Source organism: Protopterus annectens, chromosome 5.part0 (genome assembly GCF_019279795.1).
Source record: "Protopterus annectens isolate FY-2018-M chromosome 5.part0, PAN1.0, whole genome shotgun sequence".
Taxonomy (NCBI): Eukaryota; Metazoa; Chordata; order Ceratodontiformes; family Protopteridae; genus Protopterus; species Protopterus annectens.
Window position 1 is genome coordinate 1770208789 of NC_056735.1, and position 24630 is coordinate 1770233418.

General features: G+C 40.0%; 1 protein-coding gene across 1 annotated transcript in view; it reads left to right on the forward strand.

Annotated features, from left to right (window-relative positions):
• DSCAM (DS cell adhesion molecule) overlaps positions 1-24630 on the forward strand; it is a 3720739-nt gene that overhangs the window by 989151 nt on the left and 2706958 nt on the right. The gene's annotated exons all lie outside the window — the stretch shown is intronic.

The window sequence follows — 24630 nt, forward strand, 5'->3', positions numbered from 1 at the left end:
CACCATTAATTAATCCATCAATAAATAAATCATTAATGTGTGACTTAATGTGATGATAAGATTGATTAAGCTGGTTCTTGCTTACTAGCTCGTAAGTGTCCTTTTCCAATAACGTTAACATGATTTTTACATAGTCGACGTTATATACAATTGCAAGCCCCCCTCCCTTGTCCGGTTTCATAAGTCTCACAGGTAAATTCCTAAACAGTGTCAATAAATTCTTATCGTCCCGAGAAATGTTGTACTGGTAGTTACTATGCGTTCTAGGGACTATTTCTCTAAATTCTAGTTCACAAAGCTGTTCAAACAAATACAGTAAGTTGTTTAAGGGTGGGTTGAAACTACTGGTAACACGCAATGGGTCAACATGAGAGTTAGAGTTACCAAAGATTATGTTAAGATTCAGCTTCCGAATGAACATTTTGAAATCAATTAACAGTTCAACAATATTACAAGCCTGTGAAGGTACAAAAGTGAGACCTTTAGCAAAAAGTTCAACCAGTCCTCTGTCAACATGACACTCAGTATAGTTGTAGATCTTAAAGTCAGCGTCCTTGTTGGTCACAATTTCAAATAGGGTTAATCCCACTGTTTGTTGTTGCTCCGCGTGTTGTAATGTCTCTTCGGAGCAATCGGTTGTTTCGGTTTCCAGTTCCTTCCCCTCCCCCCTCCGTAGTTTTTTTGGGGGCCTTGGTTTGACCAATCATCACCTTCCAAAGTGTCAAAAATGGTGTCAGGGTCGCTCGAGCCGTCCACACCCATGTCATGCTCCTCGGTAACCAAATTTGAGTCCGCATTTTGACTGGGTTTAGAATTACCCTGTCTAATATGATGGCCTGTAGATTGGTTTCTTTGTTTGATGAAAAAAGAATTTGGTTGTCTTGACCGGGTTTGGAAACTAGGAGGTTTAGGAAAAGCCAGGCCTTCTCTATAAGCCCTTAGGTCCCTGTCAAGTTTTTTAATTTTCGTCGCTTTCAATTTAGTCATCTGTTGGGCTATACTAGATAGGGTTCTACTAAATTCGAATTCATATCTATGAAAGTCCAAGTCGCCCTTAATCTCCCTTTCCAATGTTGTTGTCTCGATGGTCAAACTGTCAAGTGCTATTTGGTAATGCTTAACCATGCATTTTAAAACAACTAAACCATGGTTATTAAATAGTTCAACCAGTTCATTGTAAAAGTCAGACCCAAATTCCAAACCATTCGGGTACACAAAAAGTCTTAAGCCCTTGGAAACTATTTTCTCCCTTATGCATTTGTTCAAGTAGTTGAGTTCCATTTGCATTTTCTTGATTTTATAAAGTTTGTTATCAAAAACTTTTAGCTTCTCAACCAAAGTAGCATCACTTAATGTTTCAGTGCAATTTCGGGCAGTGTTCCCCAAATCCTCCAGGTTTAATTCATCATTAAGCCAGTTCCATGGGTCAAAGTTGTTGCTTATACTTGTTTCAGACCTTATAGTCCTTTCCCCGATATGTCCACCTGATTGTAGACTGGACTGGTTTTTAGATATTCCCTGTGTTTGTATTGGACTCCGTTCGGTGTTGATAACATAATTCGCACCCTGTTGACTAGCGAAACTCACGCTGTCAACCTTTTCTGATAATCGGTCCAGTCTTGTGTTAATCAGCTCCAAGAGTTGGGTAAGATTACCTTGCGTAGAGCTTTCCCCTTCCTGTGTGTCCGCCATCCTCAATGCGTGTAAACCTACCCTCGTAGCAAACCAGGAACCAGAAACACGAACCACGTAGCATAAAACAACAATAAACGAGAGGGTAGGCACCACAAAAGCATCCAAGATGGTGAACTTCAAAATGAAAGTAACAGTTCAAAAAATACGTTGATGAAAGTAAAACTCGTGTGTAGTAATCCACATAAATCCAAGTAAAATCCAACAGTTTATTATGCGCAAGGTACAGACAAAACAAGTAGCGTAAAACACTTGAAAGCGTTTTTCGTTCGGTACGCTGCCCGAACTTCTTCAGACATACGTTAGTACTATCAAAATGCTCAGTTTAAATACTTAATTAATTAAGTAAGACAACGCTCTGTAATTAGGAAAAATACCAGTAGGTGAATTGTCTAGTTAATTGATAGTTCTGAAATAACCTTCGGCAAGAAAGATGGGTTCGTTCAGAGTGATACTCTGTTTTTATGAAAAGTCATGTAGGGGCATTTAATGCACAAGGCTTGAAGCTATGACATGCATCTGGCTATCAAAAATAGTGATTTCCATGATAGGAACTTTAGGTCGTAATTTGAGGCAGGTTTAAAGAGAGGACCTGTTAGAGACTGCAATACTAACGAGAGATCCCAAGATTCTATTGGTTCTCTGAAAGAAGGTTTAATATGGATAACACCCTTTAACAACATCTTGCAGAGTCTGTGGGACATAAGGGAAGATTCTTGGAATCCATCATGAAAATTCAAAATGGCAGCCAAGTATACTCGGATAGTTGAGGCTGCAACCCCTGAATCAAGAAGGTTTGAGAGGTATTTAAGAATCACAGAAATAGGGGTTGTAAAATGGTCTAAATTCCTTTTCTGTATCCATATGAGGAATCTTTTCCATTTGCTGAGATAAGTCACTCTGGTGGATGTTTTCTGAGAAGCCATAAGAATAATTCACACTGGGGAGGTGAGGTTACTCTGCCTGACAATCACTGGGAGTGGAGGAACCAAGCTGTCAGCTTAAAACTGGGAATCTTTGGGTGAATCAATCCTTGTGGGTGTGAGATCAACTCCAGGAAGGGATCTAGAATCCATGGTTGATCCAGGAGGTGAGGTCAAAGAAAGGGGATCTAAACTTGTCGAGGCCAATAGGGGCCAATGAGAATTCCTCTGTTTCTCAACCGAAGGGCTTTCTTCAAGAATTGCGAGATGAGTGGGAGAGGGGGGAAGGCATGTAGAAGACCCGAGGGCCAATCATGAACCACGGCATCCCTTGGTGACTCCCCCTGCAGGAGGATTAGGGTAAAATAGTTGCTGCATTTTTGATTTATTGGGGAGGCGAATAGGTCACAGCAAGGCTGGCCCCAGCAGTTAAAAATTTTTGCTGCCATCAGAGGATTGAGGAACCACTCGTGAGGCTGAAGAATGCATCTGCTCTGTTTCTCTTCAATCACGTTGGAGCTTCTGGGAATGTGCATTGCTATCAGAAAGCGGTTGGAAGCTATCGCCCATTTCCAAATTTTCATGGTTTCTCAACGTAGAGGCTAGGATTTGGTTCCCCCTTGCTTGTTGATGTACCAGACCACTGACATGTTGTCTGATTGAATTGCAATGGTCCTGGATGGAAACATGGAATGAACGGCTTGCAACGCTAGAAGCACCACCCTCAGTTCCAGGACATTGATATGCAATCGAGCCTCTGACTCTGACCAGGCACCTTGGACTATCTTTCCCTGCTATAGCACCCCCACTCCATCAGGGAAGCATCCATGGTTAATGCGGCCTTGAGCTGATGGGAGCAAAAGGGGTGAGACCATTGTCATCTGACTGGCTTCATCCACCACATTAAGTCCTGTTTGCACCTCTGAGTTATTCAGATCTAGGAGGACAAAGGGTGTCATAAGTGGGACCACTGGGTTAGCAGTAACCATTGCAGAAGTCTCATGTAGAACCTCGCCAGAGGTACTATAGTGAATGATGCTGCCATAGAACTTAGAAGTTGAAGTACTGATCAGGCTGGGATAGGTCTTGACAGGGTATCATTCAAACTTGGGATCTTATCCGTTGGAGCCTGTGATATGGTAAAGATGCTAGACAGTTTTCCATGTCTAGGACTACACCTATGAATTCTAGAGATTGGGATGGAGTTAGTTTGCACTTCTTCCAGTTTACTGATATTCCCAGATGTTGAGCTATTTTCAGAGTATACATAACTGTCTCTTTCAGTAAACACTTGGTGGGGACAGTGAGGAGCCAGTCATCCAGATATGGAAACACTCAGAATCCTTGAAGTCTCAGGTGAGCTGTTACTACTGCCATACACTTTGTGAACACTCTGGGGTCTGTAAAGAGTCCAAAGGGCAGTACTCAAAACTGAAAATGATTGGACCCTAGATGGAAGTGGAGGTATCTTCTGGAGTGCTTGTCCATTTTTATATGGTAATACGCATCTTGAAGAACTCTTGAGCACATCCAAATATCTTTCTCCAGTAATGGGAGGATAGACTGAAGTGTGACCATCTGGAATTTCTCCTGTTTGACAAATGTGTTTAATATGCTGAAATCTAGGATTGATCTCCAGTCCCCTGTCTTTTTTGGCACTAAAAAGTATCTTGAGTAAAATCCAGATCCTATTTGGTATGGTGGGACTGGTTGGATGACTCTTTTTTTGGTTTAGCTGTTGAATCTCCAGTGCTGCTACTTCCCTTTGACTGGGTGGAATGTCAGGAATTCGCGAAGGAGGGGTGGGGTAGAGGTTGAAAGGGATGTAATATCCTCTGGTGATAATCTGTTGTACCCATGCATCTGTTGATATTGTTTGCCAGGCAGAATGGTACGAGGAAAAATGTCTCCCGACTGCTTCCAGAGGAAAGCAATCGGGCCACATTTCAGGAGTGCTGATGGGGGTGTCTGGAGAATGAATCTCTGGAGCCATAGTTACGCAGACCTCCTCTGCCCCTAAAGGGGCATCTTCTGTTTGAGTTACCCCCTCTACCTCTAGGGGTATACTCGCCATGAGTGTCATGAAAAGGACCCTGTGATTTTTTGTGCCAGATCTTTCCACTCTTCTGGTTTCCAGAGTAGGAACGTTGAGGAGCGGGGAAACATACACACATGGCAGAAAGGGTCTTGCCATCTTGCTCGCACCTGGCCAACGTGTCTTTAAGTTTAGGGCTGAATAGTGAAGAGGCTTCTATTGGAGCATTCAGGAAAGAAGACTTAAAGGGGTCTGCAAAGTCACAAAGGCACATCCAGGCATGACGTCTCATGACAATGCCTGAACCCACTGCTCTGGCAGCTCCTTCAGTGGCATAAGAGATTAGATGCATGGAGGAGCTGGAAATGGATTCAAGGGTAGCCAGTTGTGTGGCACCCTTGTCACAGACCTCATCAGACACAGCTCCTGCTAAAGTTTCAGAGAGTTCAGTAATCAAGTCTCTCTGGAGCCTGGTGAAGTGTGCCAAATAGTTCAAAGCCCTAATTGCGAAGGTCGATGAAGCAAAGACTTGCATCCCTAGTCTGTTTGAGACCACTTGTTAGGTGGGTGAACAGTCTGGCTCTCCTCAGCCAGTTCTTTCCTGGTAGCAGCTTCCACCACCATGGTGTCTACTGGAAGATCCATTGACCAATGAGGGTGTTGTTCAGGGGGTGATAAAATTTTGTCTGGCCTCCATGGGATTGATTCAATGCTGTCAGGACTTTTCCAAGCACGCTGCACAACTAGATGGATGAGCTCATCTGTAAGTGGGGTCCCCCAGGAGGTAGGGGGCCGAGCACAAAAAGCCTGCATGAACATGGACTCCTCAGAGGAAGGATTGGAGGACTTTCAGCCACCCCTCTATTTCAAAGGAGACGTCATCAAGGTGTGACCGTGGTGACCCCTCCCCTACATGTAATCCTCTTCGGGGGAGTCTACATGCTTCCTCTTGCACGATTTATTACGGAGTACTTCCTCAGTGGGACCTTCTGGGGAAGACTCCAAAGAAGCAGCACCCTGGGGCAAGGAGTCCTGTGGCTCTTGTGCCTGGTGTCCTATGATAGTGGCTTGTATTAGCTGCAGCTCAGAGAGAGAGAGAGAGAGAGAGAGAGAGAGGAGTAATGGTTCCGACGCCAAAGGCTCACCTACTGAGGCAAGGGCCCTCTCCATTGCCTGGAAAGCTGGCCTGCCCAAAGAGGGATGGGGGCCTGGAACTGAACAGGACAACTTTGGAACCAGGGTCACACCCTGCTCCAATGAACCAGCCACCAGACAAGGAGTCTCAGGAGGGCTACACACCAAGAGGTCTCCTGGAACAATGCATGGCGCCATAGAAAAAATCGGTGCCAAACCAAGAATTCTGGTGCCGATGGAGCAGCCATGATCCTGAGAGAGATTAGGTGCCAAATGCACCGGAAGTCAAAGGGATGACTCCAACACCACGGTGAGGTCCACCAGCAGAGCCAAAGCAGTGGGCACCGAAGAAGATGTCGGATCGGGGGGATCGAAGCTTGCACTAAGTTGAAGGAGGAGAATAACCTGGAGTCTGTGGAGAAATATTGCTACCTCCAATAGGGACTGTAACCTTAGCTGGGGTGGAGATCCCTCTGGCCATCAGCAGCTGATCAAGCGCACTATATCTAATTCTGAAAGGCTCATAGTGGAACGCATGGACATTCCCAATGGTTATTCAGGCCTTTCTAAAAAGGGGCTATACTGATGTCCAAGAAAAGTGTCTATTGAGGGTAAGTACCTGGTTCTGGCTGCTGTAGTAGGTATCGGAAAATCCAATTTAGGTTCGAGAGGAACCAACAATGGTTCTGAAGCAGTATATGGTGCTGAGAGTGTCAGTGCCATAAATGCTTGAACCAATGACATCGGTACCGAGATCGGTTTAGTGACTGCTAAGGTTGGCACCGAAGCAATAGTCTTTGGCATTGAGGTACAAATCGGAGATATAGTCAAGGATGACAGTGCCAAGGATGGAGCTGAAAGAGATGGCACCATCAGATCCAATTTGGTAGCGTCAGTCATTTTCGGTATCTTTGCCTTAAGTTCCCTTTGGTCTCCAGAGGGAGATGATAGAACGGAATGAGATCTTTTCTTGTAATGTTTATTAGGAGGAGCTCTGAAAAGGGAGTTTTGAGGACGCCTTTTAAAATCAACTTATTTTGCACTCATTGAGAGTTCTCAAGAGAAATTCTTACAAATGCCGCAAGGTGGTTTGACAGAAAGATGCTGGACGCCAAACAATAAAAGCATAGGTCATGGGTATCTGATTGAGGTAATTTATGGCCACATTGCTCACACTGCTTGAAACTAGTGGCGCCTTTTTTTTCTGACATAATGTACACACACACACACATGAAAAAGGAGGAAAAAACTTTTTTTTTTTTTGTGAAGAAAAGTTTTTAAGGAGAAGAGAAAATACCAATGATGGTATACCAGAAGATACCTAATAAGGTAAGAAAAGAGATTACTTATGATGGTAAGGAAGACTATCATAAAGGGTAAAAAGAGGGAAAGGGAGTTTTAAGAAAGACAGGGAGGGCAGTGGGAAGTGAAATAAGACTAACAGAAAAGTTTAGGCAGGAAAAGGCATGAAAATTCAAAAAAGGAGAGTTATAAAATAAGTTTAAACACTTAGCTTATCGAGAGCTGGGCTTGGCATGGCTTTACAGCAGCAATGTGGCAAATGAGATCTGAGGTAACAGGGATGAGGGCATTGTGGGTAAAATCTTAGCTCGAGAGTTTATGGTTGGCACGAGCTTGGTAAAAGGCCGGCTTGGTTCTGAGGATGGAACCTATTCACAAAGGTAAGGAATTAATGAAAATTAACATCAGATAGATTGTTATACATTAGTAGATCTTGAACACTGAACATTTGAAGAGGTGTATTAAGGGATTTGTCAGATATATAATAGATAATATGATTAGTGCTTAGAGAAATGAGGGAAGGAACTAAGTAGGGTAGAAAAGGTTGATATTGTAGTTAAGAGGTGGGGTATAAAACAGGTTCAGAGACAAATAGCATAGAGGTGGGGATGAGCAGTGCACAAAATAATGTATACACCTGGGAGATGTTAGTAATGCTAGTCAGTTATTGATGAAGACTGGTTGTTGGGTATATATGAAGAGAAATGAACTGATAATATGGCAAGACAGATGAAGATTTAGTTGTGTTTTAAATGAGTTTGCATTCTGCATGGATTTCAGTGGTAGTGAAACATGGGTCCATAATGAGCTACACTATTTGAATATTGAGAGGTACCTGCAGTATTAAATGATTTGGTTATAGAGATTAGTGATTTTTCTCTATATAGTGGGCTGTAACCTGGTCTTCTAAAGTTTTAGAGCCACACATAGTCTCTCTCTCTCACATGTATACACACACACACTCACTCACACACACACACACACACACCCACACACACACATACACATACACATACACACGCATGCACGCACGCACACACACACGCACACACACACACACACATACACAAACACAAACACACACAAATACACACATACACAAACACACACACACACACACACACACACACAAACTCACACACATACAGAAACACAAACACACACAAATACACACCTACACAAACACACACACACAAACACACACACGCACGCACACACACACACACACACACACACACACACACACACACACACACACACACACACACACACACACACTCATTTAGCATCCAGTGCCATTCCACATCTGTCATCCTTCAACTCATAGCCAATTTTGAATGTGCCACTCCTTCATCATATCTTAGCCACCCATATTGTGTGAGTCACATGACCATACTGTAAAGCTTCTGACTCAAGCGTACCACTTCTTTTTTTATTCTTTCTCAGCTGGACCTAATATACATTACACATCCCCAAAGCTCACTGGTTGTGATTCAGGCATACTTTCCTTCCATTGACTCCATATTTGTTGTGTCTAACAGGTATACTACACTCCCAAGTACACAGCTCCAGACTCAGTTACCCCATGTCACATCTGTTATGTATGTCATATTCTTACAGTGAACCTTTTACAATTATGGTGTTCCATTTACCCCTTTGAAACTGTTGTTGGTGTAACTGGTGTCATGTCACAATCCCATAGACTACCGACTGTAACTTGGGCTTTTTTTCCTTTCTCCTGAACATATCTTAGCTGTGTCTAATGTGGTATGTCACTGTGACTTAGTCCCAGTTGCTATGCAAAGTCTGCATTGTTAACCTAAATTTCTCTAATAATACCACTGTTATTCAAACTTCAGTTCATAATATCTATCTATCTATATATGAGGTTGAGGTCTCTGGAGCATGTGGTGCAGAGGGATTGGGATTTCTTTAGATGTAGCATTTCTAACAGAGCTGGGTCAGACATGGTTTTGTAAGTCAAGCAGAGATCGCCTCTAAGTAGGTGATATGAGACAGAGAATAGTTGGAGTTTTTTGAGTCTGTCCATAAAGGACAAGTGTTTAAGGCCTAGGATCCTCTTTGTGAAGTACTTTTGCAGTGCCTCCAGTTGTTGCAGGTGTCTAGTGAGGTACATGCCAAATGGGGCATTGTACTCGATGATTGGCCTATTGAGGGAAGAGAAGAGGGAGACAATGACCTCTTTCTTCCTGGATGCAAAACCCTTAGTAATGAGATGTGCCACATAGAAGGACTTTCTGACCACACTGGCAATGTGGAGGTCAAAAGAGAGGTTGCTGTCAACCTGTGTTTCCAAATCTCTTATAACACCTTCTGTGTTTAGTGGACTACCTTCAATGTGGTAATTTATGAGAACTGGGTTTTTCACAAAGGGATGACAACACATTTTTTGACATTGAGCTTAAGCCATGATTCTGACACCAGTCGATGGTCTCAGTGAGGCCTTTCTGTAGGATGTCAGCATCACTTGGAGAGTTAATAATAGCTCCCAACTTCCAATCATCTGCGAACTTTGTCAGCCAGAGTCCCTTTGTGTTGGCCTGGACTTCAGAGAAGTAGATGAAAAACAGGACAGGACCCAGGACCACACTCTGTGGAAATCCACTTGTGACTGGTCAGCAGTCTGACTTAGAGTCAGGCACTTTCACACTGTGGGTTCTATCTGCTAGCCAGTTTGCAACCCACCTAGTGATATAGGGGTTGATGCCTAGCTTAGTGAGTTTTTCCATGACTCCTGAGTGGGGAATGGTATCAGAGGCCTTGGCCAGATCAAGGTAGGCTGTATGAACCACCTTGCCTTCATCCAAAGCTCTGGTGACTGACTCAAAGAAGTCAACCAGGTTGAGCAGGCATGATCTACCCTTCACAAAACCAAACTGTGTGGGATCCAGAGTTTGGAGATTCCCTATATCCTTGTTTATTAGGTCTATGATGATGTGTTCCATAGCTTTGCATATCAGACTCATCAGGCTAATGGGGCATTAGTTCCCAGGGTTTGTATTCGCTCCTCCTTTGTGGAGAGGGATGACTGTAGCAGTGTGCCATTCGGTAGGGTCAAAGGCTGAGATGAGGCTGTGATTGAACAGGGCACACAGGTGAGGTGCCAGTTCACTCTGTTATTCATGTACATATATATGTATATGTATAGCTATCTATCTATATATTTATATATATATATATATATATATATATATATATATATATATATAGTTATAGATATATACATATATTTGTATATATATGTACAGAGAGAGAGAGAGGGAGAGAGAGAGAGAGAGAGAGATAGATATATATATATATATCTATATATCAATATATATATCTATATATATATATATATATATATATATATATGTATATATATATATATATATATATATATATACCTCTTTCTCTCTCTGTATATATATATATATATATATATATATATGTCTCTATATATATATATATATATATATATATACACACCTCTCTTTCTCTCTCTCTGTATATATATATATATATATATATATATATATATATCCACACATATATGTATGTGTCTATATATATATATATATATATATATATATGTTTGTATGTGTATATGTATATATATATATATATATATATATATATATATATATATACACACACTTATATATGTATGTTTTTATGTATATATTTATATATATATATATATATATATATATATATATATATATATATATATATATATATATATATGTATACATATATGTATTGCCAGATTCTAAAAGGGTTGCTCTCACTGTGAGATTCCAAAACACTTGCTCTCAGTGTTAGTGACTTACTTTAGTGTATCTATAAACATGCTTGCACAGCATGCCAGATTTCAAAACACTTGCTCTCAGCTTGCTCTCAGTGTAAGTGGTCACTTAGAGCAAGCCTTTTGGAATCAGGACCACAGAGAGAGAATGAGAGAAAGGGAGAGAGATATAACAAGTCAGTGTGCACTCTAGACAAGAGCCCCATTTATTGACACCCCAGTCTGAAGTTGAATACCAGAAAAATGCCCTCTTGGGTTCTTCATGCTAAGTGTAGATCTATTTATACAGTTGTAATAAATCTTGGCTATATCAATATACAGTTCAACAAATGTCACTGAATCTCAAAAAATAGGTCTTCTAACTAAGGAAAGGGCTGTTATGTCTTCACATTACAGCTGCTTGCTAAGCAAAGTTAAACCTCTGTTGACCTTAGTAAGGAGTTATACTAGTTCTGAGCTGCAGTTCATAATGTACAGTCACTGACTGACTGTTGCAGCCAGAATCACTTCTGGAATTGTGGCTTTTTATATGATAACTTTTTTTTTTACATGGAGGTAGCTGTTAGCACCTACTCTACCGTGTTAACTACACCTCTTTGCTGCACACTTTCTATTGTTGTGTGTGTGTGTGTGTGTGTGTGTGTGTGCATATTTACATAAACATATTCACTCAATTTAAAGATACAGTAAGGGTCTACAAACACAGTAAAATAGAGTGAGTGCTTTTATTAAAACACCAAATGTAACAATATACAATAAAATACATACGTGTACAAACATATGCATATTATCTCCATGCATGGATCTCAGGAATCATTCTGATCCCAGCCATGTTCTTAGAATGCAGTGTCTTTCATTTACAGTGTGCTTTTTAGTTCTTTGCCAAACAAAACGGCCATCTTATGCCATATCCCAATAAACAGAAGTTTTAGGGCTATTAAATATTTATAGATTCAAGGTATCCTAATGTTTCTGGGAACAAAACTCAAAGGTCTTTATTGGGTTACTCAGAAGCATAGGTAGTGATTATCTAACCATCATTATAACCTTTCATGTGGCATTTTATTTTTCATCCTGCTGTCTACAAATCAGTGACAGTCAAAGTAGCATGTAAGATATTGCCTGAACAAAGTCTTTGTATGCAAAAATAACAGAAATGTGGACGAATATGTATTTTTACAAGCATTTCAGCATTAGTTCGCATTTGTTGTTTCTATTTCTTTCTTTTTTCCTTCTTTTCTCCCAGATGACTTTTTGAGACTCTGCATAGATACAGATATTCATGATTTTGTCATGGTTACTCTGGCCTTAGACAGAAAAAATAATACTTAGGACTTTGATACATAAGTTGACTGGTAGTTCTGTTTATATATATATATATATATATATATATATATATATATATATATATATATATATATATATATATATATACATTTTAATTGTTTTTGCCACTGTTTCACCCAGCTGTACTGATATGTACTGTCATCATTATGAATATTTTGATGTAGGAAAGTTCAGAATTTGAGTATGTTAATTATATTTGTTATCTAACTACTGCATTATAATTCAGAAATCCTTGAGGGTACTTACCTGTTGATTTGTTCAGTCGACTGTCCTTTACAATATTTAGTTTAAGTAAAAAAGGTTTAAACAAATAATTAAAAGACAACTTTGTATCAGTAGCAAGACAGATGGACACAACCAACCTCTAATAGACTTGTTCCACCATTCAACCATGTTTCATGCAGCAGGTAGCTGTGGCCAAACAGATAAATACGAGGTACACTGTCTGGGAGACCACTGGAAGACCACTGTGTATATCTCTTGTGTTTTCTTAATGGAGTCATAATGGACGGGAAAAGGCAAGGTAAAGTTGGATCATACACATGCTTGAAGAAACCATATTTCAGATGGAAATATTCTGCTGTAGCTACATTGTCATTTTTTATAAGACCCTACCTCCTGTTAGTCACATCATGGCCTAAGAATGTGTACTGACAGAGATAACCAGAAAACTGCAACCAAAGAGAGATAAGCAACCAAGAGAAATAAAGGGTGGTGTTTATACACTGTTTTAACAGTATTGTTCAGTCTCCATTTGATTTAAAAGAGAAAATGCTGTATGAACATGTGCTCTGTAGTTGTAAGAGATGCTGAACACCTGTTTTTGAAGTCTTTTGTCATTGTTTACTATGATTAGCCTTGCAGGCGATCTCTTCATGCAGGGATACTCAAACAATTATGAAGGCCATTGTAGGAGGTAGTGTTAAAAATGCTGCAGTGAAAGACTGCAAAACAAAGGTCTGATGAAAGAGATGACATCTCTTTCTTTATTACAGCTGTACAAACAAGTGAACATTTTCTGGATGAATGTGTATTATCCGGAGTAATAAACCAGGGAGAATATTAAATATGAACTGGTTGACAAGAGTTATTATAATTTTCAAAACCCACCATGTGAACTTTGTAAGACAGTCATTTGATTTTACTTGCTACATAGATTATTTTGATAAAGTAATACTTCAGCAAGTTATTTAATGAAATACTACTGCATTGTAAACTTAGCAGTCAGCAGGACACCTGTTCTATCAGAATTATTATTTTTTTTATTAAGGAGAAATTAGATCGCTAAAAAACACAATTAGAAGACTTAGGAGATGAAAGGTTTTTTTCTCTATATGTACATGTGGCGTGTATGTGTGTGTGTGTGTATGTGTGTATGTAAATTATATATATATATATATATATATATATATATATATATATATATATATTTATATATGTATTTTTATATATATATATATATATATATATATATGTGTGTGTGTGTGTGTGTGTGTGTGTTTGTGTATGTAAGTAAATTATATATATGTGTGTGTATGTCTACATAGGGTCTATATTGTCATCTCGCACACTCAGAAGAGCAAATGACAGATAATCGACCCCATGTAAGTGAAAGCTTACAAAGTCGAAACTTCAGAACAGCAATTATTTTCCAATGGAAAACAATCGCTGTTCCGAAACAAAAATGAAAAAAAAGAGATAAATAACAGTAAAACATTACTTAACGTGGGAGGCTTCGCCCACCACACCCCCCGACTTGGGGGTGCTATACCCCCCCATCCCCTACTTAAATATACCAACTCTGAGATCGCACTACAGTGCCAAAAAGGCAAAGTAGCGAAAGTGGCCAAACAAATTCTTTCCCAGGGAAGGAATTCATTTAAATGCCGCTTCGCTATTTTGCCTAAACGTGCTTTACTGTTCGACAAAGATGCATTCAACAACCTGCGTCTGCGACGGCATAATAGGGAACCGTCTATATATACACCCCCACACACATATGTTAAATGAATAAACATTCCACACCAAATCAAACTGTGTTTGCATCCCTGCAGGCCATATCATCTAAACACCATCTCTACCTGTACCCTTGCCGACTCTATCATCTACTAATGCCACTTTCTTCCATCTCACCCACCATTCCAATGTCTTTGTTTTCATTGCCATACAACATTTATACAATGGTGAAAACATGAAATTTAAATATGTAACTATGTACATTACTTTCATAATTGCTGGGTTACTGCTACAATTTCTGTATTTCTGTCTTATATTTATTGATATGTATAGTTTACTAAATATTTCACCTGGAGTGATTCTTCATATAGTTAGCTGTGATAAGTGTACTGCTGTAGGAAGCCAGTAAGCACATTTAAAATAGAATAAAATATACAATATGTATATATATATATATATATATATATATATATATATATATAAAACCTAAGTGGTTGGATTACAGTTTGCCAAAGTATAGATTGCCGAAACAGGAACTGACAAAATTGACAATGCACAAAACCAACCCATGTATCTAAAACCTGTACAAATCAAACATAGTGCAAGGAGACCAACACAAGTAACAGACACTGAAACCATAATAGACACAGTAAATCCAACAGAAGGATATGCTGAAGTAAATAAATCTTCACCCAGTTCTAAACGGTACTGACCACCCTTTTACATTTTGAACAACTTAGCAATTGTGGAAATATACTCCATACATGAATATTGCTCCCTATTGGCAAACACACATTTAAACGGGTGTATATCAGTCCGTCGAAACGGCTGATGATCGAACACCAGATGTTCAAACTGTGAAGTTCGAACACTGATTATCACAAAGCCGTGGAACACCAAATTCTTTCCCAGGGAAAGAATTCAGTGGGGTGTTTCTGTGGCTTCGCAATTATCAGGACTGTGGTGGGATGTTACAGGTCGGGTTCAGGTAAGTGTGCGATTGTGTGGACGTTAGGGTTAGGGCGCGGGTTAAGTGAGTTAGGGTTGGGGCGCAGGTGAGGTTGGTGTGCAATACTGACAGACTTTAGGATTAGGGGGGGATAGGTGAGTTAGGGTTAGGGCACGGGTCAGGTGAGTGTGCAATAGTGACGGACCTTAGGGTTAGGGTTTGGGTTAAGGTAAGTGGATAGATAGTAGTGTATATACAGTTTAGTGTAGGGTTAGATATAGGATTGTTTTTTTGGTGTGCTTGTGTTGTGTGCGTGTTTCTTGGAACAGCAATTTTTCTTCCCTGAGAAAAAAATCGCTGTTCTAAGGCTTCGATGTTTTTGTACGTCACGGTTAGAAGTTCAAACATATGGTCTTCAAACTTCAGCTGTTTTGGTGAACTGATATAGACCCCATTTAAACTGCTCCTGCCACTGTATTAGTTTCTGTTTTTTAGGTGAAGGTGGGCATCCTGCAATCATCTGAGCTTGCATTTCATCAACTCTGTTTTGCTCAAAAGCTGTAATAGAGATGATTACATATAAATCTGTCACATACCATCCAACCAAACACTTAAACCGTCTGTGCCAGGCTTCCACACTGTTTTGTGTTCTGGGTAGGAACATATCACTTAAAATGGATACATTCCAAAAGGATATAGGAAACAATGGAGGGAATCGTACACAACTGGCAGAATGGGTTGTGAACTTCCTAGGTTTCCCAAACACGTACCATTCTAAAAAATATTTTAGTAGATCTTTGCCCTCCACCAAAAACTCTTCCTTTAATATGTTAAATGTTGGTATGACGTTCCTTTCTTGTAAAAATGGAAGTGCAGTCAGATCTTTGACATATAATTGGAATCTCATATTGCCATTGTATAAAGTGGCTAAGCCTAATGCTTGTACCTTCCTCCACAAATTATGGCCAAAGTGGAAAAATCAACCTTTGCTGACAACACCGGTGACATTAACTCGCAAATTTCCAATGGCCACAATTTCAAAGTCGCATAGAATATATTTGCATTCTATACTTTGCCCAGTGGCATTTAGCAATTCAAATACATAGTGCCACATGTAATTGTAAGACTGCAATGATTGTTTTTTGACATCAGACAATACACCAATGGAACAGACTTAGTGTATGTACCATACTTTATCAAAGAGTAAATTGTGTACAACTGCCTACACATAATACCTTTCATGATACATGTACCATCCATTAACCAAACAACCGCCATACTGAGGTCATATAGATTCTGAGGAGTAGATAACACCACAACAAAATTTTCCTCAGTTGCATCAGCTAGCCTTTTCATTTTAAATTCTCCGACTTTGAGTGGAAACTCACAAATATTTATATTAGTCAGGGTTACAGAAGGGCAGTTATTTCTTACAGCTGGCACTCTTCTTACTTGCTGCAGCAATGCCTTTCTACTCGGCGGTGATGCAGCAAACTCAATGGCAGAAGAAGCAATCGCATCATTTACAACTATACAAGAAGAATCCCTTGACAAGGCAGCCTTTTGCTTTAGTGTAGGGCAGACACTATACCTCTCAACCTCGACAGGGACCCGGAATGGTTATGCTGCACCAACCTCACTAATTTCTTGCTATCTGTAGCACAAGCATTCACAGCTTTACCCTTGCAGTGCAGTGAATGCTTGAACTTACACACCCAGTAGTTTTTATATTTCAATCTTTTCTTTAGGTGGTATTTGTAACCATCAATAAGAAGTACATCCTTTCCTCTTTGGGACTTTTCCATAGTGTAGAAGCAACCTAGAGTTCCTGATGCACTGCCCATCATGTTTTCCATGTTTGTAAGGGTACAAGGTACACATTGGGACAAAACTATAGTAGTTTTATACTATCCAAGCAGAAATCGAACTTTAACTGCTAGTCAGCAAACTGTAATTCGGCCATTTGGGTTTTTGGCACTTTGGAATTTTGGTTTAATGATCTCTGTAAAGTGTAATTCGGCCTATTGTAAATTTGCCCATTACAGGTACATCTATATATATATATATATATATATATATATATATATATATATATATATATATATATATATATATATATATATATATATATGTATAGAGAGAGAGAGCGCGTGAGCGAGAGAGCGGAGCATAACTTATCCTCGAACACCCTGAATATCAATCAACAAATGATTTAAAGGAAATGGGTAAAAAAAAGTAATAACATACAAAGGATAAAAAATATTAACACTAGATTTTTTTCAGTGGGCAAGAACCCTGCATCCCCCACTTGGAGGGCTGCATCCCCCACACAATCTGCTAATTAAATATACATACTCTGAGACTGTATAACAGTAGAGCTTGGGGATATACCTTGATCTTCACTGTACTGTGATCTCATAGTGAAAAAGCCAGGAATTTTCAATTAGTGCATTTTCAATCAGGTAGAGCCGGTTTTTCACTCATCAGTGAAAAGCCACACTGATGAAAGATAGTGCACCCATAAATATCTAAATCTATATATCTATATCTATCTGTATCTATATATCTATCTATCGCTCTCTCTCTCTCTCTCTCTCTCTCTCTCTATATATATATATATATATATATATATATATATATATAGTAGGTTCATAGGTAGATACTAGGCTATCTGCCCGTAGGCATTTATAAGCCTAGCCGGAATTGTGTTGGTTTTCGCCACTCCCTTAGATTAGTTTCCTGTGCCTCTGTCCAACAGAGCCATTGAAGTGATCCCCGGGATAAACTTATTTCCTATCCACTCATCAAGGTTTCTCTTGAAGAGTGTTAGTGAGGAGCTCTGCCTAATGTAGATTGGAATCTTGTTCCAGAGCATGGGAAGTCACTGGGACAAGAATCTATCCCTCCAGCATGTCCTATTTATTGTTGTGGTGAAGTTTAGATCACTAGATCATGTGGCTCGAAGGGATATGGTTTTCTTTAGGTGGAGCATGTCCATCAATTCTGGGTTGGACATGGCCTTGTATTTCAGGCATAGCTCACCTCTGAGTAGGCGGTATGCAACCGAGTACAGCTGGAGTTTCCTCAGTCTAGCTGCATAGGGCATCTGTTTAAGGCCAGTGATCCTCTTGGTGAGGTACGTCTGTGGTCTTTCCAGCTGAGCAGGTGTCTGGTAAGTTACATCCCAAATGGGGCATTGTACTCTATGATGGGTCTGATGAGTGATGCATAGAGGGGCACACTGACCTCTTTTGATCTGGATGCAAACCCTTTTGTGATTAGGTGGGCCACATAGAAGGATTTTCTAACCACTTTGGCAATGTGATTATCAAAGGAGAGATTACTGTCTACTTGGGTCCCCAGATCCCTTATTACGTATTCTGTATTTAGGGGGCTACCACGTATGTGGTAGTTTGTGGGTACTTTGCTTTTTCCAAAAGGGATGACTATGCACTTTTTGGCATTTAGCTTGAGGCCATGGTTTTGACACCAGGTATCTGTCTTAGTGAGACCCTTTTGAAGGATGTCTGTGTCAGCTGGAGAGTCAATTATAGCCCCTAGTTTGCAGTCGTCTGTGAACTTGGTCAGCCATAGACCTCCTGTGTTTGCCTGTGCCTCTGAAGTATATGCCGAGCAGGAGGGGTCCTAGGACTGAGCCCTGGGGAACACCACATGTAACCAGTTTAGAGTCAGACCTAGCTCCCTCAACTCTTAGCATGTGGGTTCTATCCGTGAGCCAGTTGGCAAACCATCTCATGAAGTAGGGGTTTATGTTCAGGCTGGTGAGCTTGTCTATAATAACAGAATGAGGAATGGTGTCAAAGGCCTTTGCGAGGTCTAGGCAGGCTGTATGGACCATCTTTCCTTCGTCTATAGCTTAGGTAACTGTCTCAAAGAAGTCCACCAGGTTTAGGAGGCATGACCTGCCCTTAACAAAGCCAAACAGGGTAGGGTCCAGTGTTTGGAGGTTCCCAATGTCTCTGTTAATGAGATCCATGATGATGCACTCCATAGCCTTGCAGACCAATCTAGTCAGGCTTATAGGGCGATAGTTCCCAGGGTCTGATGTGGCTCCACCTTTGTGGAGTGGAATAACTATTGCTGTGTACCACTCTATAGGCACTCTATGTTCAGGCTGGTGAGCTTGTCTATAATAACAGAATGAGAAATGGTGTTGAAGGCCTTTGAGAGGTCTAGGTAGGCTGTATGGACTATCTTTCCTTCATTTATAGCCTAGGTAACTGTCTCAAAGAAGTCCACCAAGTTTAGGAGGCATGACCTGCCCTTAACAAAGCTGAACAGGGTAGGGTCCAGTGTTTGGAGGTTCCCAATGTCTCTGTTAATGAGATCCATGATGATGCATTCCATAGCCTTGCGGACCAAGCTAGTCAGGCTTACAGGGTGATAGTTCCCAGGGTCTGATGTGGCTCCACCTTTGTGGAATGGAATAACCATTGCTGTGTGCCACTCTATGGGCACATAGCCTGTGGAGAGGCTGAGTTTGAACAGTGTGTTTAGGTGAGGGGTTAGCTCATCTTTGAGCTGGTGTAGGACGCAGCATGGGACACCATCTGGTCCCATTGATGCTGTGTTTTTGGCTTTGGAGAGGGCTGTTTTAACCTGAGTGTCTGTGATTTCAGGGGCACTACATTCTTCTGGTATGGTTATGGGCCCTTTTGGAGGAGTGAGGGGGTGAAGTTTGCATTGAACCTCTCTGCCAGGATGTTGGTGATATCAGTCGGTTCAGTGTATTCTGTGCCATTCTGCACTAACTCTGAGCAGATCTGAGAATTGCCACTTGATTCTTGACATAGCTAAAGAATGCCTTGTGGTTATCTTTGGAGTCCTTGGCAATTTTTCTTTTCAAGCTAGCTTTGGATGATTTTCTGAGGGTTTGTAGTTTCTTGCTGATACTGATCAGGGGTGTCTTACCTTCTTGGTATTTTACTCTTTTCTGTACTAGTTTCCTCCTGCTATTGTATAGCTTGTTTATGGCAGGGGTAAACCAGACTGGTTTCTTTTTCTTGGAAGAGTGAGTCTTGGTTTTGCTTGGGATAGCACGATCCATGTATTTTTGTAGGTACTCGTAAAGTGCATTAGTAAAGGATTCTGCAGCTTGGGCAGCATTATCCTTTAGCATGGGGGCTTTGAAACTTTCCACCTCGGTCTTAAGTAACATGAAGTTTGCTTTTGAAAAGTTTTTCACGGTGGTTTCTTCGACTGGGGGTGGGGGCGGAATGTGGATATCCAGAGTGATTAGTTTATGGTCAGATCTAACCAGCAAGGGGTTGATCTCCAGTGTGGAACACCGATCGCCCATGTTGGTGATGACCAGGTCCAATATGTTGTCATCTCTGGTGAGGATGTTGACCAGTTGATCCAGGGTGTTTGAGTTTATAAATTCTAGGAAATGTTGGGCAAGGGGTTAGTACTTGAGTAGTTCTCCCAGTTAATGCTTGGGTAATTGAAATCACCCAGTATCAGGGTGTTTGGTAGGACCTTTATGTTTCCCAGTGTTTCCAGAAATGTGGAATGGGGGTCCTGGGACATGGTGGGTAATCTGTAGCAAGCTACAATTTGAATTGCAGTTTTGCCCATTGCTAGTTGCACGTGGATGATCTCTGAAGCATCGTGCTGTGTCACTAACCTGTAGGTGTGGGTATCCTAGATGAATATGGATACGCCCCTGCCTTTTGTATTTCGGTTTGGGTTTTGTGGCAGAAATGTATGGTATGAGTTGTAGCCTGGTAATGCTGGGGTGCTCTCTGGAGCCTTAAACCAGGTTTCTGTTACTGCACATATATCGATTTTCTCCATACTGAGGAGTGCCTCGAGTGCATGCATTTTGAGGTTTAGACTGCCGGCACTGAGCAGCATTACCCTCAGTTTTTTGTTACTTGTGCTATTTATGGTGGTGGGTTTATCTTTTGACCTTGCCTAAAAAGGCACTATGGGGGTGGCAGGAGCTTTGGCCAGTATTTGAAAGCCTAAGGGTGACAGGTGCAAGCTGTCTTTAGCGAAGCAGCATGGCTTGTCGAGCATGTCATCCTTGGCTAATAGACATTGGATCCCCTTTGAATGACACCAGAAGCTTAGCCAGTTGTTGAAATTAATCATTTTTTTCTGTATATAGTGGTATCATTCTTGGTGAGGGCACGATGCTACTCAAGGTCAGGGTCATACCAGCCTGGGCTATGTGATCAGAGTGCTCTTCCATGTCTCTTTTCATGTAATCCAGGGAGGTATGGCTCAGGTCATTCACACCAACATGGACAATGACAGAGTTGTATTTGTACTTGTTCTGGAGTGACCTAAGTGCTTGTGTTATGTGGCGGATCCTGGCACCCGACAGGCAGCTAACAGTAACCTTCTCCTTGTTCAGCCTAGTGAGTGGGATGTCAGTGTGCCTGACTATAGAGTCACCTATCACTAGTGTGTTGGGTATGTTATTTTGCCTTAAGGGCTGTGATTGCGTGGCATACTGGTTTTGTGAAGTATGTGTTTCATGGTTTGTGTTGGGGGGTGGAGGTTGCTTGGGTGTCTGCTTTGGAGGACTCTGTTGCTTTTGCAGATTTTTATTTAGAGCCTCTGAGTATGTTTTTTTGTAATTATGTGTGTTTTTTGCCGGTGCTGGTTTCATAGGTCTATGTGAGACTGGTGGTGTGATGCAAGTAGTTCCCTTCTCCTCTTGACTGTCTGGTCCAGTCTTGGGTTGAGAGAGCCTAGCCTCGAGTTTTGCTGTATAGTTGCATCTCTCGCATGTATTAGTGTTTGGTGTTAGGAGGAGAGGATTGTCTGTGTACATGAGGCAGTTGTAACACTGCCTTAAAATGCCCAGATTCACCAGTTGGACCAGAGAGTATACCTGAAACTGCCCTTTGGACATGCCTGGATAGGTACAGTGAACTGTTTTACTGATTGGCTGGTAAGGTCGAATAGAGAGCCTTGTCCTTCTCTACAGAAGGTCGAATAGAGAGCCTTGTCCTTCTCTACAGTATGGGGGGGGGGTCTAGTGCTAAGGTTTATTAGTGCTTGCTATGAGTTTAGAGCAAGTGCTGGGCCGAAAAGTGAATGGTTTGAGTTAAGTTGAAAGTTTGTCTAGTTCAAGGGAAAAATTGAACAGTAGACTTTGTGGAGCCAGGAATAGTTATACCCTAGCTAACCTATATATATATATATATATATATATATATATATATATATATATATATATCGTAGATAGATGGGTATAGATATGTGTGTAAGATGGATGGATGTTATATGTATATACAGGTGCAATATATTTGATGTAAAAATCTTTTCATCCAATCACAAATGATCGAAAAAATTAATCTAAATCACATTTCATCCAAAACACATTTCATTCAATCACATTTTGAAGAAAGTTATAGCAGACTATATACAATTACTGTTGGTATTTTTTTAGGGTGTTAGGATAACAAAAAACTACAAAATAAATTAGTCTAGCATGTCACTTGTACCTCTTTAACACCCACCATAAGTTGTACCTCATGTCTTGAAGATTGTGATTGCAACAGCAGTGATTCACCATGTGTGGTGCTTTCTTTTTTCTCCACTGTTGTATGACCATGGAGTTAGTATATTTAAATAACTGAAAGGTAGAAGGGGCATATTCTTGCAAAAAGAAATACAAAATTTCTGGAGGAATATTTGCTGTATATGAAATGTTCTGTGGAATATTATTGAGCAAAATGTGTGTCATATGCAGTTTGTATTACATGCATTATTTCAGTTATCTGTGGTTAGATGAAAAGAAGTTTAGGTCAAAATTGATCAGATAGTTTTTGTTACCATGTTATATTTTAGTTATGTATTTATTTAAGAATTCATTTTTATGGGGGTTAATTGAAGTGAGCATAGCTGCATTTCTTAAGCATCGCATGCACTTATTTTGCATGTGCATTTTTTTTTCAGATTGAATAAAAGGAAGATGAATTCCATGTTTTTTGTTAATTTATTAAATTTATTTTAGAGTTATCTGTATTAGAGTAAGTTTAGATTTATGTATGCGGTTTAGGTTTGTATATGTCTATGTTTTTGATATGCTTTTTACACTATATTTTAGGAAATAATAAAAATATATTTGGTTTAAAGGATTGTTATAGCTGGACTGATGATGCTGGTGATTCAGAAAGAATGATTTATAAATAAAAATGTCCTACACTCTGAACTAGTGCAAATTACAAACACAAATACATACGCACATGCACACTTTAGTAAGTAAAAGTATAAATGTATGTCTTATTTGGAGATGAGCTTAAGACCTACAGCACACTATGTTGATGTCACTGTCTTTGGTTCAAGAGCTCTGTGCAGGTAGGTGTTGAGTTTTCCCTTAAGTGTTTTATTGTTTCAGTTAAGAAACCCAGCATGCTGCTGAAGGTCAAATTACTAACACACACACATACAAATACAGCAAAAGCCCTGCTTATGCACTGTTAGAATTAAAAATGTGAAGGAATAATATTAGCTCTCATTTGAGACCTGAACCCAAACCAGCATACCATATACTTAGATCATATAGCTTGCACTGGTGCTAGGACAATTTTTTCACAAATCACACATAGAAAGGATTGCAAGGTCACTGTGAATGAAAAGATTTTTGGGAGTAAATACCTACATGGAAAAAATGTCCTATTTTGAAAAATGGAAATGTATAGAGCATCCAAGTCTTGGGTATACATGTTCAGACAGGATGGCATGCATTTATTAAGATCAGGGAAGATAATTTTTGCAGCAGATATTCTGCAATATTTGACAAACACTAGGCAGGATTTTTGGCAGTTCGAAAATTTAACAGTTCACAGATAGCAACATTTGATGCATCTCTGATGGTTGTTAATGCTAAGAACACTATTATTAAATGTTTTTTATTGAAAAATTTGCTGCATTTCCACAAGATTGATGTTGTTATTGTTTATGAAACATGATTAAAGAACAACAATTGGAAACCAGTTCTGTCACGGTTATAAAGGTTTCTACTGTAACAGACATTCTAACAAAAAGTCAAGTGGAGCTGTTATGACAGGGATTAAAAACAGTTATGAGACCCGTAATTATTACATGTTCAGTGATAACACCAAAATTATAGATTGTGTAACTGTGACAATAAAGATGACCCTAGAACATATTACAATTGTTAGAGTGTATAGACCATCAAAGTCAAGTCCTGATGACCTAGAGGAATTCACACATTTCTTGCATGAATCATAGGAGGAAAGAATAATATTAGCTGGGGACTTAAATTTACCAGAAACAGATTGGAATAATATTGATTCAACAACATTAATAAGGAAATTATTCACTACTTATGTTTAGGAAAAACAATTGCTTCAGATTGTAAAAAAATATCTTCCAGGGAACGGAACATACGGGACATTGTTTGTTTTCCTAAAGAAATTGCTGTTATTTCAAGTCCAGTTTTATCACCGTTGATGTACAGTGATCATGGGGTTATAAATGT